This window comes from Rhipicephalus sanguineus, chromosome 10 (genome assembly GCF_013339695.2).
Source record: "Rhipicephalus sanguineus isolate Rsan-2018 chromosome 10, BIME_Rsan_1.4, whole genome shotgun sequence".
Classification (NCBI taxonomy): domain Eukaryota; kingdom Metazoa; phylum Arthropoda; class Arachnida; order Ixodida; family Ixodidae; genus Rhipicephalus; species Rhipicephalus sanguineus.
In genome coordinates, this window is record NC_051185.1 from 123,858,175 (window position 1) to 123,874,132 (window position 15,958).

The following is a 15,958-nucleotide window of genomic DNA, read 5'->3' on the forward strand; positions in this document are numbered from 1 at the left end:
AGAAACTCAGCAGAGGTTACTACTGCACTCTTTTTTGCCCTTGTACGCTACACTGATCGTACTGAGTAGAGGAGGTGGTACATAACCTCTACAGCCTCCAGAAAAAAAAATGAAATTTCTGAAATGTTTCGCTTCACTGTTGAAGAACCATCCATAAAGCAAACATGCGACACAGGGCGCTCACAAGAAAGGCTTTTGTATATTAAGGCGAAATACTTCCATGCCTCATCAAACGCGAAAAGTGACCGTCGGGGACGTTAACATCACAGACAGACGTGACGCATGTGACGTCATCATTTGACGCGAACATGACGCCACATGACATCGTCGTTTGGCCAAGCACGGTGGCACCGTAAGTCCACGTGAGATGCAGGCAGCTTCCTCTTCCTCCGATCCCGAAGGCAGTTCGAGACCACGTTGGATGCTGAAAGCCTTCGGGCGGGATCAATACAATCCACTCAGAAGAAGAAGGTGGCTTTCGTCTCGCAGTCTTCTTAGGCAAATGCGCAAGGCACTCTGTGACTTCATGACTTAACGCTACAGATGAAATAAATGGAGTCATCGCGAAACGGTGATATCCAAAAACAGGTGTATTTTTAAAAGAAAAAACGTACACGTACCTTCACATGCATTAATATTCTAAATACTGCCAAATTTACAAAAAAATAATGAAAAACCTGAAAAAGATAGCCACATGTTCTGCTATGTAGTCTTATCGCTCGGCTTAGAAATAGTGTGCAAAGAAAAACATGGTTGATTCCTCCGTCATAACAATCGGTATAACACGAAAGTGAAATGCGCCTTTACAAATACAAAATAAGTTCAATGTTCATTGCACATTGATAAATAAGAGCTTGCACAATGTCTGATCATGTTTGGCGACTATAGCACCATTCGATGTGGACGCACCTACGTTGACGCCTGGTGGCACATCTCCATCCCGACGACAAACGTAAATGGCCAAGATTAAATCTTTGTGGCAGGTTGAGCTGTTAACAAAAATCCAGACACAGCGCAGGGTGAGTCCTGCGTAATGATGGCATCGACAACCACATAATCACTACTACTCGATATGCGCTCATGGAAAGCGTCGTCATTTCAGGAAAGAAACGGCAAGGTGTGCGCTCTCCAGATATTGGATAACCTACACTTTTCATGCACTCACAGTGCTTCAGGAACGCGAGAGACAGAGCTCGTAGCTTGAGCGGAGAACGCGCCAAGGAGTCCCGCTGCCCGCTGACGTGTCTCACCGCAACTCAAACAAAACGCAGTGGAAATCGGGGATCCAGCCTCCTCCGCGGCACTGAGTAGGACGCTTCTATGCCAGCGTTGACCGAAGGAACGCTGGCATGCATTGAGATGCCTTAGCGCTATGGTGGCCACCATTCTACCGGTGAGACTATTGAAGACTACCGGTGAGACTAGCGGTGAGGCTACTGTCGGCGCTAGTTAGTGCCATGATGCAGTACTTCACGACACCTCTGCTAGACGGCGGCACCGCCCCACGCCAACAAGGTCACTGTGAAAGAGAGAAGATGTGAAAGATGCAAGGCCCGCTCACATGCATGAGCGTCCGTGGAGGAGAGGTTGAAGCGCCCGACTCCCATCGTCGCGGACCGAGAGGTCGTGGGTATGACTCCCAGGTCATCCAAATTAACAAAATTTTTTCTGCTGTTTCTCTGTGTCACCTGTTTGTGTGCTTTTATGAACGCCATGTCCGTGACGGAAACGATGTCAGTGAAGTCTTGGTGGATCCTGGCATGAAACATTCGTATTAAAAAAGGGACCTTAAATAGTAGAGCGCTACACGGGCTCGGGCCTACCCGAAAGCACGAGCCCGGTCCGGCCCGTGTGCCGTGCCGGGCCGTGCCGGGCCGGGCCGGGTGAAGTTATTTTCACGGCGGGCCCGGGCCGGGCTCGGGCCTGAAGCTCCGGGCTTAGGGCCAGGCCCGGGTTTGAGGTGGCGGGCTCGGGTCTTGAACATTCCTCAGTTCTTAAAGGGACACTAAAGTGAAACAGTCAATCGGTTTGGACTGATAAATTGTACTATGAGAACTCCAATGTCATTAATTTCACCATCATAGGTGTATTAATACAGGAGAAAATCAAGGCAAAAGTTCCATATCCTAAATTTGGCGCCGAAATCTCCGCACTTGACATCACGGATTTCACACTGCATTTGTTATATTTTGGGGACATTGACTCTACAAAATTTTCTGAAACTTTGTATGTTAAGTCTATGACCCTCTCAGAAGTCAATGTACTTCATTTTTACCGATTAGAAACTGCGTAGGCCTCAGAAGCAGAGTGTCGGAACGGAACGAAAACCGAAAACGAAAAACGAAAAAAAACGATATTTTTGACCGGAACGAAAACGTAACCGAAACTTTATCGATTATTTCGTTCCGGAGCGAAACTAAAATTTTTTAAATCGTTTTTCGGTTCACGAGAAAACTTCGCAATCCGGAACAACTAACCACATGCAATGTGAGCATATCTCTGAATACAGTATTAGTGCGTACCTCAGGCAGGAATTCCAAAGCAAATATACGTTCAAATCGTGCGAAAAACGAAAACAGTGGCAACCAGAGATATTTATATTAACGCAAGTGGGCTTTTGCGCACCTGTCACGCAGGCCAAAGTGAAGCGGGCGAAGTTTGTTACAGTTAGAGCTGCTATGAAACCACAACAGCTCATTTTGGCGCCATAGTTTTCCGCCGCCGCCAGTGTCCGTGACCACTATTGCGTGATATCAAAAAAATTTTAATGAGAAACAAATTTCTAGGATCGGATGGGAGTTTAACCCGCGCCCTCTGCGTGGCAGTCGGGTCTTCCACCACAGTGCCACGCTGGTGCTTGTAACTCCTTCGGAAGAATACTCTATACAGGCGTCATGTCGGGCAGTGAATCGTGTTAACATATTGCCGCGTGTCTTATGTTTCATGAGTTGAAGCTACACCCCCGAAGACTGTCAGCAACGCTCAGCGCAAACCGCGCCACATTGTTCGCGAAGCTTCCCGATCATTGTAGATCGTTTTGTTAAGATTGCGCGCCGCACGCGAATGTTCCAGCTTTGTCGAGAGATAACGCCGCCACCAGCGATATTGCTGGAAAGTTCCATAGCGCCTGTATAAAAGCCGACGCGCTTGACCGCTTGTCAGTTGATCGACGGACGACGCCCTGTTCGCCGCTATCATTGTACAGCGTGTATTGCTGTAGTTCTAGTTCTCATTTTCCCGGCCACCTCACCGGAACACAGTGGCAAGAACGACGACCTTCCCGCTCGCCGTCGCCCAGCCGCTACATGTCACCGCACCGCCGGCCGTACACTGGCCCAAACCGGGGCCGGTCGCCTAGCCCGTATCCGGAAAACTAAGGGCAGCAACCGATGGAGGTGCGATTGCTGTACGACGAACTACCGAAGATCCTCCGCCGCCGACGACGACGCCGCGACGAAACCTTCAGAACACGACGCGAACCAGACAGACCCCTGACGACGAAATCTCGCGGACTGAAGAAGACCCGACGACGCAAAATGGAAGCAGCGGAACACACCGACGCAGCCGTGACCCCACGCCACGACCTAACTGTAACGCGAGACGACGAACTAGCGACCTCGACGTTCTTATCGACGGCCACAGCGTCACAGCTCTCGTCGACACCGGAGCCGACTATTCTGTCTTCAGTGGACCGTTCGCCACCAAGCTGAAGAAAGTAAAGACCGCTTGGAGAGGACCCGAAATCCGGACAGCTGGAGGCCACCTGATAACGCCGATTGGTGTCTGCACGGCGAGAGTCACCATCAATAACCGGACTTATCCTGCGAGCTTTGTAATCCTACAAAATTGCTTTAGGGATGTGATACTTGGAATGGACTTCCTAAGTGACCACGGCGCCGTCATCGACCTGAGGTCTAAGTCGATAACGCTAACCTCAGACAAAGCGCTCCCGCCCCACACGACGCCAGGGAACCATGCATTGAACGTGATAGAAGAGCAGGTGACCGTCCCGCCGCGCTCCAGCGTCATTATTTCCGTTGGCACCGAAAAACCTGCGAACATTGAAGGCGTCATCGAGGGCGATCAGCAACTACTCTTGAATCGTCAAATTTGCGTCGCAAGAGGTATAGCCGAACTGCGTGACGGTAAAGCAAAGGTAGTGCTGACAAATTTCAACCACAAATATAGGCACCTCAACATTGGTACGACGGTCGCCTACATCGACGAATGTGTGGCCGCCAGCAATGCTTTCGCCCTCTTCGATGCTGCCGAACCTGCTTCAACGAATCGAGGTCCCGAACCAGATTTCAACGTCAACCGGAGCCTCCCGAAGGTCAAGCAAGACCAGCTGAAAACCCTGCTCCTGCAATACAAGGACTGCTTCTCGTCGTCATCACGAATTCGACAAAGTCCGGTGGCGAAACACCGAATTATAACGGAGGAAAGTGCGAGGCCCCTCCGTCGGAGCCCCTACAGAGTTTCGACTCGAGAGCGCGACGCGATAAAGAAACAAGTCGACGAGATGCTACGCGACAACATCATCCAGCCGTCCAAGAGTCCGTGGGCGTCACCCGTGGTGTTAGTGAAGAAGAAGGACGGGACACTGCGCTTCTGCGTTGATTATCGGCGCCTGAACAAAATCACGAAGAAGGACGTGTACCCCCTCCCACGAATAGACGACACCATGGATCGACTTCACAACGCGACGTACTTTTCGTCGATGGACCTCAAGACCGGCTACTGGCAAATCGAAGTCGACGAGAGAGACCGAGAAAAGACTGCCTTTATAACACCCGACGGCCTCTTTGAGTTCAAGGTCATGCCTTTCGGTCTTTGCTCGGCACCTGCGACGTTCCAGCGTGTCATGGACACCGTACTGGCCGGATTGAAGTGGCAGACGTGCCTTGTGTATTTGGACGACGTCGTCGTGTTTTCCTCGACCTTCGACGAGCATCTCCGGTGGCTTGAGGCAGTACTTCAAGCAATCAAGGCCTCTGGACTGACCCTGAAGCCAGAAAAGTGCCGATTCGCGTACGACGAGCTCTTGTTTCTGGGTCATGTGATCAGCAAGTCTGGAGTGCGCCCAGACCCACGGAAAACAGCTGCCATCGCCGACTTCGCGCCACCCACCGACAAGAAGGCCGTGCGCCGATTTCTCGGCTTATGCGCCTATTACAGACGCTTCGTCAAAAACTTTTCACGTATCGCCGAACCACTGACGCTTCTCACGAAGAATAACGTGGAATTCAGGTGGGAAACGGCGCAAGTGCAAGCCTTTCAAGAACTTAAACGACGCCTGCAGACGCCACCCATACTTGCGCATTTCGACGATTGCGCCGATACGGAAATACACACCGACGCAAGCAGCGTAGGACTCGGTGCCGTCCTTGTACAAAAGACTGACGGCCTTGAAAGGGTTATCAGTTATGCTAGCCGGTCACTATCCAAGGCAGAAGCAAACTATTCCACGACAGAAAAGGAATGCCTTGCCATCCTCTGGGCTACATCAAAGTTTCGCCCCTACCTCTATGGCAGGCCCTTCAAAGTTGTCAGTGACCATCACGCCTTATGTTGGCTAGCTAACTTGAAGGACCCTTCAGGTCGTCTCGCACGATAGAGTCTAAGGCTTCAAGAATTCGACATTACCGTCGTGTACAAGTCCGGACGAAAACACTCTGACGCCGACTGCCTGTCTCGTGCCCCCGTCGACGCGCCGCCGCAAGACGACGACGATGACTGCTTCCTCGGAACTATAAGTGCCGACGACTTCGCCGAAAGGCAACGGGCCGACGCGGAACTGGGGGGCCTTATTGAGTACCTCGCCGACTGAGCCAGCGGGACTTCTGCAGCCAATCGAACCACCGCACCGGCCGTTCCAGCAAATCGGGATGGACCTACTGGGGCCGTTCCCGACGTCGACTTCCGGCAACAAGTGGATTGTCGTAGCGACTGACTACCTCACCCGCTACGCCGAGACAAAGGCCTTGCCCAAAGGCAGTGCCTCCGAGGTAGCCAAGTTCTTCGTGGAGAACATCGTCTTGCGTCATGGCGCCCCAGAGGTCCTTATCACAGACAGAGGTACCGCCTTTACTGCGGACCTAACTCAGGCGATCTTGAAGTACAGCGAGACGAGCCACCGCCGCACCACCGCCTACCACCCGCAGACCAATGGCCTCACCGAGCGTCTAAATAAGACTATCGCCGACATGCTCGCCATGTACGTCGACGTTGAGCACAAGACGTGGGATGCCGTCCTTCCGCACGTGACCTTCGCTTGCAACACGGCCGTCTAAGAAACGACGCAGATGACGCCGTACAAGTTGGTCTACGGAAGGAGCCCGGCGACGACGCTCGACGCCATGTTACCCAACGTCACCGACGAAGAAAATCTCGACGCCGCCGCTTACTTACAACGTGCCGAAGAAGCTCGACAGCTCGCCCCCCTGCGCATCAAGACCCAGCAGAACATCGACAGCCGTCGCTACAATCTTCGACGACGCTTCGTGGAGTACCAGCCCGGCGACCGTGTCTGGGTCTGGACACCAATACGACGACGCGGACTGAGCGAGAAGCTTCTGCGTCGATACTTCGGACCATACAGGGTACTTCGACGTCTCGGCGAACTCGACTACGAGGTTGTCCCCGACGGCATCACGAACTCTCAGAGGCGCCGAGCTCGACCCGAGGTCGTGCATGTGGTGCGCCTTAAACCGTACTATGCACGTTAACGCACCAGAGGACTCTAATGTTTGCTTCCTTTATTAGTTTTCTTTAGTATTGCATGTAATCATGTTCTGTTTTTAAGCATCGGGACGATGCTTTTTCAGAGGGGGGCATTGCCGCGTGTCTTATGTTTCATGAGTTGAAGCTACACCCCCGAAGACTGTCAGCAACGCTCAGCGCAAACCGCGCCACATTGTTCGCGAAGCTTCCCGATCATTGTAGATCGTTTTGTTAAGATTGCGCGCCGCACGCGAATGTTCCAGCTTTGTCGAGAGATAACGCCGCCACCAGCGATATTGCTGGAAAGTTCCATAGCGCCTGTATAAAAGCCGACGCGCTTGACCGCTTGTCAGTTGATCGACGGACGACGCCCTGTTCGCCGCTATCATTGTACAGCGTGTATTGCTGTAGTTCTAGTTCTCATTTTCCCGGCCACAAGTTCGGCCAAATAAACAGTTTCATTCTGCAAACGCCGACTGCTGTCTTCGTCGACGTCACGACCACGTGACAATATGTAGTATAACGTAGCAGAGCAGTAAAATAACAACCAGTCATCGCACAATGGTAATAGCGCAAAGAGTGTGTAGTTTAATGAAGCAAGGTGTGGGAGCGGGCTAGTTGGTATTCCATAATGCTAAAACTTTAGCGCAAAACGAGCACAGCGGACAAAGAAACGACGAAGACAAGCGCTTGTCTTCGTCGTTTCTTTGTCCGCTGTGCTCGTTTTGCGCTAAAGTTTTAGCATTGTAGTTTAATGCTTGCCGCCAGTGTTGCGGAGTTGTCCCACCAGAATTGGAATGACTCCTGAATCATTCCACATTTTCGCGACCCCGGGAACGAAATGGGGACAACGCTTGAAGGAATGGAATGGGAATGGAATTACGTCTTTTTTCGAAAATATAGCACGTTTTGGTCTACGTGCTGTTTTTGAAACTTCAAACATTAGTAAGTCAGAGGCTCGAAATTAACAATAAAGCAGCATTGCTAAAATGGCTTGGCTGATTACAAGCACGGTACATTTATAAGCAATGCGCCTGCTACAAACCGATGCATAAGTTAGTGTAAAAACAAATGCATTATCCCAGCAGATATCGAAGGGAGAAACAAATTACCCGTGCGCGCTGGTTCCCATTGATACCCCCACACGAAAGTGGCGAATACTGTATGCACAGCCTGATCTTTATCTCACGAGCAGTTTAGTACCTCACACACGTAAATAACCTTTGCTACAAGGAAGGCATTTCATACCTGCCCACAGGCTAGCACAGAAAGTTCTCCTCACCCCATCCATGCTTGCGAGGCGCGCTTGACAAGCGTGAGTACTGACGAGCAATGCGGCCCAGTGTTCCCTATTCGATGCAAAGGCACAAGGTGCCTGAGCGGTGTACTGTTCGAACTAATACCAGCAGATCTACAAGATTTTGTTCCCCATTAACCAAATCTTAGTTTCTCCATATTCACGGCCGCTCTAGACGTGTGACAAAACTGCGTAGTCTTCTTGAATACTACTTTTGTCAGCATAAAAATACGCTATGTCGTCATTTTAACATTAACACATTTAAGCTTAAACAATATTAAAACACCACCATTAGTTCGAACATGTTCACCATGCAAATACTATAAGTAGCGGGAGAACTGTACCTATGGGAATTAGTAGGATGGTTGTACTGCACGAGATATGCCGCCAAGCTATTATCCCTCGACCTTGGTAACGTGTTTTGCGTACTTTTGCAGTTCTTAATGAATCTGATGACATCAGCTCTATGGGGCGTTCATTCTTAACTCGATAAAACTATCAAGATGCCTTTCCTACGTTGAAAAATTGCAGGAATGGAATTGAACTGCCCGGCCATTCCTAGAGTCCCAATGGGCTAAGTTTTTTCATTCCGAGGAATTGAAAGGAATGGAATTGCGGCAAGTTTTAATTCCCCGGAATGGAATTGGAATGGAATGGAGGCGCCCATTCCGCAACACTGCTTCCCACCCACTGCAAATTGCTAAGCCATAATTCTTCATCATCATCAGCCACATAACAAAGTGCACATAATGCCTTACAGATGTGTAGCGGGTACCACGATTCTCCGAAGAATGACGAAAACTGGCCTAGCGGAACTTCGTTACTTCAGAAAAATTGCGATAATTTATGGCGTAGTGTGTACATTGCATGTGTACTTGTATTAGTTGCCCCAAGAGACTCTACAACGGGCTCTACAAAGTCCGCTCTTCCAGCTTTCGATGTGACTGTGACGCGTGTTCCGCGCAGGCCTGGGGATCTTTTTATCAGAACAGCGGTCTCGCACATCAGAGAGTACTCTCAATGACGTGCTGCTTCTGAGATCGTGCTCACTCCCTTGACACAAAGCATTGAGCCCACTAAACAAATTCATGTTCGTCTTTTAAGAAAATAAATACTACGACTTCGAAATTAATACTGGTTTGTGCTGGTTGGTAGGACTTCGTGGTACAGTTACTTCCGCTCCTCTGGACAACGTGTTTCGCCCTTTTCCCACTTTCTAAAAAGGAGGGCAAGTAACTACATCACATATCCAATGTTTTTTTTTATGATTACCTTTAGTTCAAATTTTTGCACGCAAAAAAAACACCGTTACGAACCGTTACGGAACATTTTTTTTTAGTTCCGGAACAGAAACGGAACGGAACTTTTTGCGGTGGAACGAAACTAAAACCGAAACGAAAAACATTTCGTTCCAACACCCTGCTCAGAAGACGACGCCACGCGAGTTTCAAGGTGGCGTCACCCCCCGCATTTTCTTTTTTGCGCGTTTCCTCGCTTAGCAAGAGTCTTGTTGACGCGGCGAGCGTGGTGACTCTGGAATTGCAAAATAGTAATCAACTGATAATATAAAAATCGTTTTTTCTCTTTGGTGTCCCTTTAAGTTTGTTCCACATACGTTGTGCATACATATGTGCCGTTTTTTATTTTTTTTTTCAAAAAGACCAAGTGCACCTTAATTGAAACTGAGAAAACGCACTTTTTTAAGTGGACAGACTTTCGGGCTAGTTGGTTTGTTACGTTCATTGAAGCCATAGCGCTGATAAGAGAGGGACCAAAGAAAGAGGACGGAATACTACAAAGAGGGCGGGACACTTTAATACTAGCAATACGGTCTGGCCTGCTCCAACAATTTTTTGCCATTATGTTCCTGTCCCCTAAATGCCTCAAGTCTATCGTGCGGCTAAAATCCATATAGCCGACTATCGTCGGCATTCAGGAGTAAAATTTGTATTAGGCGCTTTTAGATTGGAACATTTCATTGGGGCGAGAAATAGCTCGTAAAAGAAGTCTAAAAGAATTCCAATGTACGGTATAGCAATACCTTACGGTATAGCAATACGTGGTGCTACAGCCAGGTGAGGCAAGCGCGCGTCGCAAGGGTATTTTTAGATGCGAAGCATCTTATGGCGGAGTTCAATCCGGTGGTGGTGTGCGGCGTGACCAGCCCTACTGCACATGCGCAAACCCTCTCCGCACACCTCTACCACTTTCCCCCTCTCCCACTTCCTGCTACCCCTCCCTTATCCCCTTCCCCTCTCCCACTTTCCCCTATCCCCTTCTCTCACCTTCTCCCTCTCCACTTCCGCTCTCCCACTTTCTCCCTCTCCACTTCCCCCTCCCCTCTCCCCTTCACTCTCTCCTCCCCCTCTCCACTACCCCTCTGAAACGCGGGCTCGACATGCCGAAACGCTGCTTCGCATCGCCTCATGGTCCCCTTTAGCGGAGATGGTGTGATTTTTTTGGTTTAGATTAGCGTGATGCTATGATCGAGACCGACCTTTAACGACGCTTGGCCTAAGATCGCCACCTCACGGTGTGTTAAGGCATTGACAAAATTGCAATTCTATTTAAAACGCGCCGAATGCGAAGGGCGTTTAGCAACAAGCGTTGCAGGTGCTAATCGCGGAGGCCACAGTAATGACGAATTACATTACGTTACCATTCAAACAGGGCAACACCACCCCGCCGACCGAGAGCGCTGTGAGAGAAGAGTGTGAGATATAAAAGGCGCGTTTGTAAAGTGTCTAGAGTCTGTGACATTGGCGCAGTGGATAGCGTGCCCGGCATGTGTTCCTGCGGACTGAGCCGTCGTGGGTTCGATGCCCGTTGACGAAACTTTTTTTCTTTGCCATCTGATGGTGTACATTTTTTCAACGTCATTTCCGTGAGGGAAACACGTCACTGAAATATTGGTGGACCCCGGCATAAAACACTTTCGTGTTAAAAGAAGTACGAAAGTCGGCCTCTTACTCTTTATATTCGAGTTTGGCGCTACGACATCGTGTCCTTCAGTAAGTGCCCAATGCGCCCTTTGTGGGACGTAAACCCAATAGCAAAGCAACTAGGACACAAATGAAACAGATTGCATGAGACCATGTTGGTTGTTTTGTTCACGATTGTTGACGCAGCGCTGGTTTAATGAATGTGGCTCAGTTTGATTGAAACATATGCAGGATTTGGCTCATTTTTGAAAAGAAAATGCCTTTTTCAGTTCACGTTACATTCAGGAATTGCCCCATTTGGATTCCAACTGCTTTACAAGTTAAAAATACTCAGGCGCGCTTTACGCTCCCGTGTAATTTCGCCCAGCTTCGGTTTATGCATTTGGCTCTTTTTGAAAAAAAAAACGCCACATATATTTCCCACATATTATCTCGAAAAACGCTTCTTTATGTGGGGCAAGAGCACTATTTGGAGTATGTTTATGCGGCACAAGTAGTAAACTTGTTTTGCTTCTTGCATATAGGGCTATTTGATTTATTTGAAACGAGCGAGCTGATAGTAAATAGACCGGGCACCTATATAGTTAACATCTTGCTATTCCGTGCTTTATTTGCATTCGTTATTATTTTATATCGCAAATGTTATTCTGCAACCGCCATAATAAATGCAATATAACAAAGATATACATATAACTTGTCATCGCAAGAGCGGTCAAAGAGCTTCGAAGCGGGGAAACGTCCTTGAGAGTATCAGCCCTCATTTAAACGAAAGGACTGTGCGGTGTCTCGTTACGTAGGTTCCTTTAGAGACGTATTCATTTTCCGTGGCTCCGTGACGGCTCCCAGTGGTCATGTGACTTGAGATGGCCATGCACAGCCTCCTTTGTGTACCCACATGGTTGACGTCTGAGCGTTCGTCTTCTTCCGCATTATCAGGGTCTCAAACTCACTTCAGCTAACGGGCCGCATTCACGAAAACATACTCCCGCAAGGGCCAGGACAGGGACGAAGGTGGAGCATGGGGGGGAGGTAGGTTGTACAAACTATGAGCTGACGTTGTCATTTGAAAGAAGACATTTCCCATATCTCATATATGGGTCATTTCTTAAGGGGATTTAGCGGCAAGATTCCAACAGCATATCGATACCTATCTCCAAAATGACTAATATGACCGCCGATTCTGAAATATAGAGTTTTGTTCCACGGTTATGGATCAACACATAGTGACCTCACGCAAAAAATGCTTTAGACCTGTGGATGTGCCATCGAAGTCGTAGGTCTCCGCGCAAGGCTTCAAACAGCGTAGCTGGGTGATTCTGAAGACTAATCTGGTTGCTTCTTGGTTGTTTCTAGGCCTTAGCTAGGTGATGCAGGTTGTTTCTACATTGCTTCAAGGTCGTTGCTAGGCTTCAGCTAGGTTATGCTCGGTTGTTTCTACATTGATTCTCATCGTATAGAGGTTCGAGTTAAACCGCAGACAGTCACAGACACGACACAGATGTCCAAAGTGCAGAGACAGAACCTCGCGCTGAAACCAAGCGTTCGCACCTCTCATAGATGTACGTGCGCAAGCTATTTACGAATAGTCGCAGTGTGGCGAATTCCAGTCGCTATGTAATGTGCACGTACACAGGCGTCCACTGTTAAAGGGAACATCGGAGCGTGTGGCGGCAGCTCGGCGCCACCGCCGGCCGTCGGCTGCAACGAGATTCGCGCAGACGCAGTGAGCACCGTGCCTGGTGCTCTTTCGTCGCGTCAGCGGTTCGCTTCGCGACGATTCGCAGCGCGGAAGCAGACGACGAAAGAGCACGACTCAGAGCGCGCACTGCGCCTGCGCGAAACTCGTTGCAGCCGCTGGCCGGCGGTGGCGCCGAGCTGTCGCCACGCGCTCCGATGTTCCCTTTAACAGTGGACGCCTGTGTACTTCTGCAGCTTCTCATGTTATTCCGTGATAAAGTACCTCTGAAATCAGCACGAAAAGCTTGCATAACATGCATAAGCCGCTGCTGCTGCCTTCTACGCCAAGCGTCAGGTTCTACGAGCTCGCAATCGTTTTGCAAGAGCTGCAGGAGCTTGTTTACCAGAGGTGTTACTTGAAAATGCGCGCGAAGTGCGATAGTGGATGCGGAGGCAACATAACATTCGCCAGATTGCGCGTTCCTGCCCGTGAAAGCAGTCGGCGAAAATCGCCGTTAAGCTCCGACGGCATCGCCCTCGAGCGTGCTCCTTTGGAGTTGGGAGCGCGCCAAATTAACGTGCGAATTGCCGGAGTACCGAGTAACAAACGAGTTGTTTAAGACAAAAGTATGCGAATCAACAGCGATAGATGCAGGACTGTGTCCATGATAAAGAATCTCTGCACTTGGTTGGAAGCTGTAGATAAAATGACTGCGGTGCGAGGTTGCGCTGCAGATGCGCTATTGAGAACAATACGAGTTAAATCACAAGACAGAACACTCCCGTAAGATGGAACACGGAAGTCATCTTTATTCAACGAATTCTTGATCTTAATGTCACGTATGAAATTGCAAAAGATACCTTTTCGCTTGAGCATTTAGTGTCATGAAAAGTATTGCGCTTTCTATGTTCAAAGGGAAATTTCAGCGTAGCGTTTCATATCTTATGACGACTTCACATATACCTGGAACGATAAAAATACAGGACGACTGCCTACGAGATCCGGCAATTGTCTCTGCGGGCATTGCCTTCTCGTCGCACTTGAATATACCAATAAGAAACATTGAAACGCGCAACCGCAGGAACCACCCGTTCTCACCTGCCGCCTCAGAGACCAAATTATAGCCTAGACAATTCTCGAGAGCCAAAGTGAATGATGCGGTACCCGCGTGCATCGAGAGCACAGGTGCCATCACGGCAGTCACAATTTATGCAGCAATGATAAAATGGGGGAGGGGCAAAGCATTTGGGTAGGGTGTTTCAGCTCCACTAACGTGAAACCTTTGGAGAGGCGAAGCATGCAGTGTGCGCCGGTGTTTCCCACAGCAAAATCAATCCTAATGGGCAATGAGAGAAAGAAGAAAGATTAGACACAGTGACTCACAGTCCGCTTTTAAATAACATGCACGCTGCGAATCTTTATTGTTCAACTACGGCACTCCCAACGGCACTAGATTGCAGGTCAAGATCCAGTGCCTATACTATATACGGGGTGGCCGGTGAATCGTTGTGCAGCGCGAGCAGTTGTTTTTTTTAACACGAAAGTGTTTAATTCCGAGGTCCACCAAGACTTCAGTGACATATTTCCGTTACGGAAATGACGTCGAAAAATTTACACGATCAGATGGCAAAGCGAAAAGTTCCGCCAACGGGCATCGAACCCACGACCGCTCGGTCCGCAACATCAGATGCCGGGCACGCTATCACTGCGCCACGGTCACAGACTCTAGTGGCTTTACAAACGCGCCTTTTATATCTACCACTCTCCCGGTCGGCGGGGTGGTGTTGCCCTCTGGGAGGGGTAATGTAAAGTAATTCGTCATTACTGTGGCCTCCGCGATTAACACCTGCAACGCGTTACACCTCCGTCCCATTCGGCGCGTTTTCAATAGAAGTTAAATTCTGTCAATGCCGTAACACACCGCGAGGTGGCGATCTTAGCACAAGCGTCGTAAAAGCGTCGGCCTCGCTCATAGCATCACGCTAATCCAAACCAAAAATAGCTCTGCGACGCGCGCCTGCCTCACCTAGCTTTTACACCGCGTTCCCCGCTCACGCGCTCGCCCCGAGAAAAATCGCCGCCGGGGGGCGGCACGACGCGCTTTGCGTTAAAGGGGCCCTGCAACACCTTTCTTAGTTATATTGGAATAGTCTCATTATTGACGTATTACTCTTCACGAGTCATATGCCGCAAAAATTTTTCGAATCCGTCAAGTCTAAGTGGTGTTACCAAATTATAGAGATCACGTTCGGCAGCTTTCTCCCTCAACTCAACGCCGCGAGCGCGCGGAAAGCTGCGCGGGGCGTGAAGGGAGTGAGGTCGGATGTGTGAGGAGGCGGCGAAGAGCTACGTCAGCGCCGGCGGCATTTTTTTTCTTCATTTTTTCCCTCTGGCATCTCGGCGCAGCCACGTGGTCTGTGGCGCCACTTCCGGTCGGCTTGCGCGGTCGTCGTCGAGCGGAGCCCACCGCACCGTGTGTCGCGCGTGCTTGAAAACTGCGACTCGGTTTGGTAATGTTGGGTGTACACCTCGAACTGCCGTAGTGTTTTCATCGCTCTGCCAACCATGGACGCAAACCTGTGTGCGCGTTTGGAAAGAATGACAGCTGAGATGGGTTTCGACCCACACTCCGATACACCGCCTCGTCGCACTGCTCGCGCTTGAATCGTATTCAACACGGCAAAGCTGCGTGCACCCTTCTCCCAGTGGCGGTACTTCGATGCTATTTGCTCTTCGAATGCGGGGGCACAGCGAGTGCGGGCTGACAACAAAGACCTAAAGACTACAAGAAAGGATCGTGGAGCATCGGGCCGGCGCGGACCCATCCCCCGGCTGTCTGCAGCTACCGTGAAAATGCGAGTCTGCTTGGTTGCTGTGTCGCGGTTTCTCGGGAACCTGAGACTACGGGGAGGATACGCCGAGGTACGGCTCGATGACATACTGAACAGACAGCGAACGGGACTCTCGCCATACAGCGAACACAGGTATCCTATGCTAGCCGGCGCCAGCATTGTTATCGGAGAAATGCTGCACCGCTGCCTCGGTCGGTCGTGAGAACGTGCCGACGATGCAGTTTCTAGCTGACGAGGCAACACTCGAACGGCTGCCACTCTCAACGGCAACCAGCGATGGTCAAAAGCACAGAAATATTCACGATTTCGGCACTGCGCATGGTGAAAAAAACGCAAACACGCAACTACGAGCAGTCAAGCTATCAGTAAGACCGGAAGTGCTAATAATAATGTTTGTTCGGTGTTTTAACGGCATAACACAATATAAACATACATATTATCTGCTTATTGAACGCAAAATTAACAA

At 49.8% G+C, this 15,958-nt stretch overlaps 1 protein-coding gene across 1 annotated transcript in view; it reads right to left on the reverse strand.

Annotated features, from left to right (window-relative positions):
* Window positions 1-15,958, reverse strand: part of LOC119406721 (ATP-binding cassette sub-family C member 2) — a 197,075-nt gene that overhangs the window by 59,625 nt on the left and 121,492 nt on the right. The window lies entirely within an intron of this gene.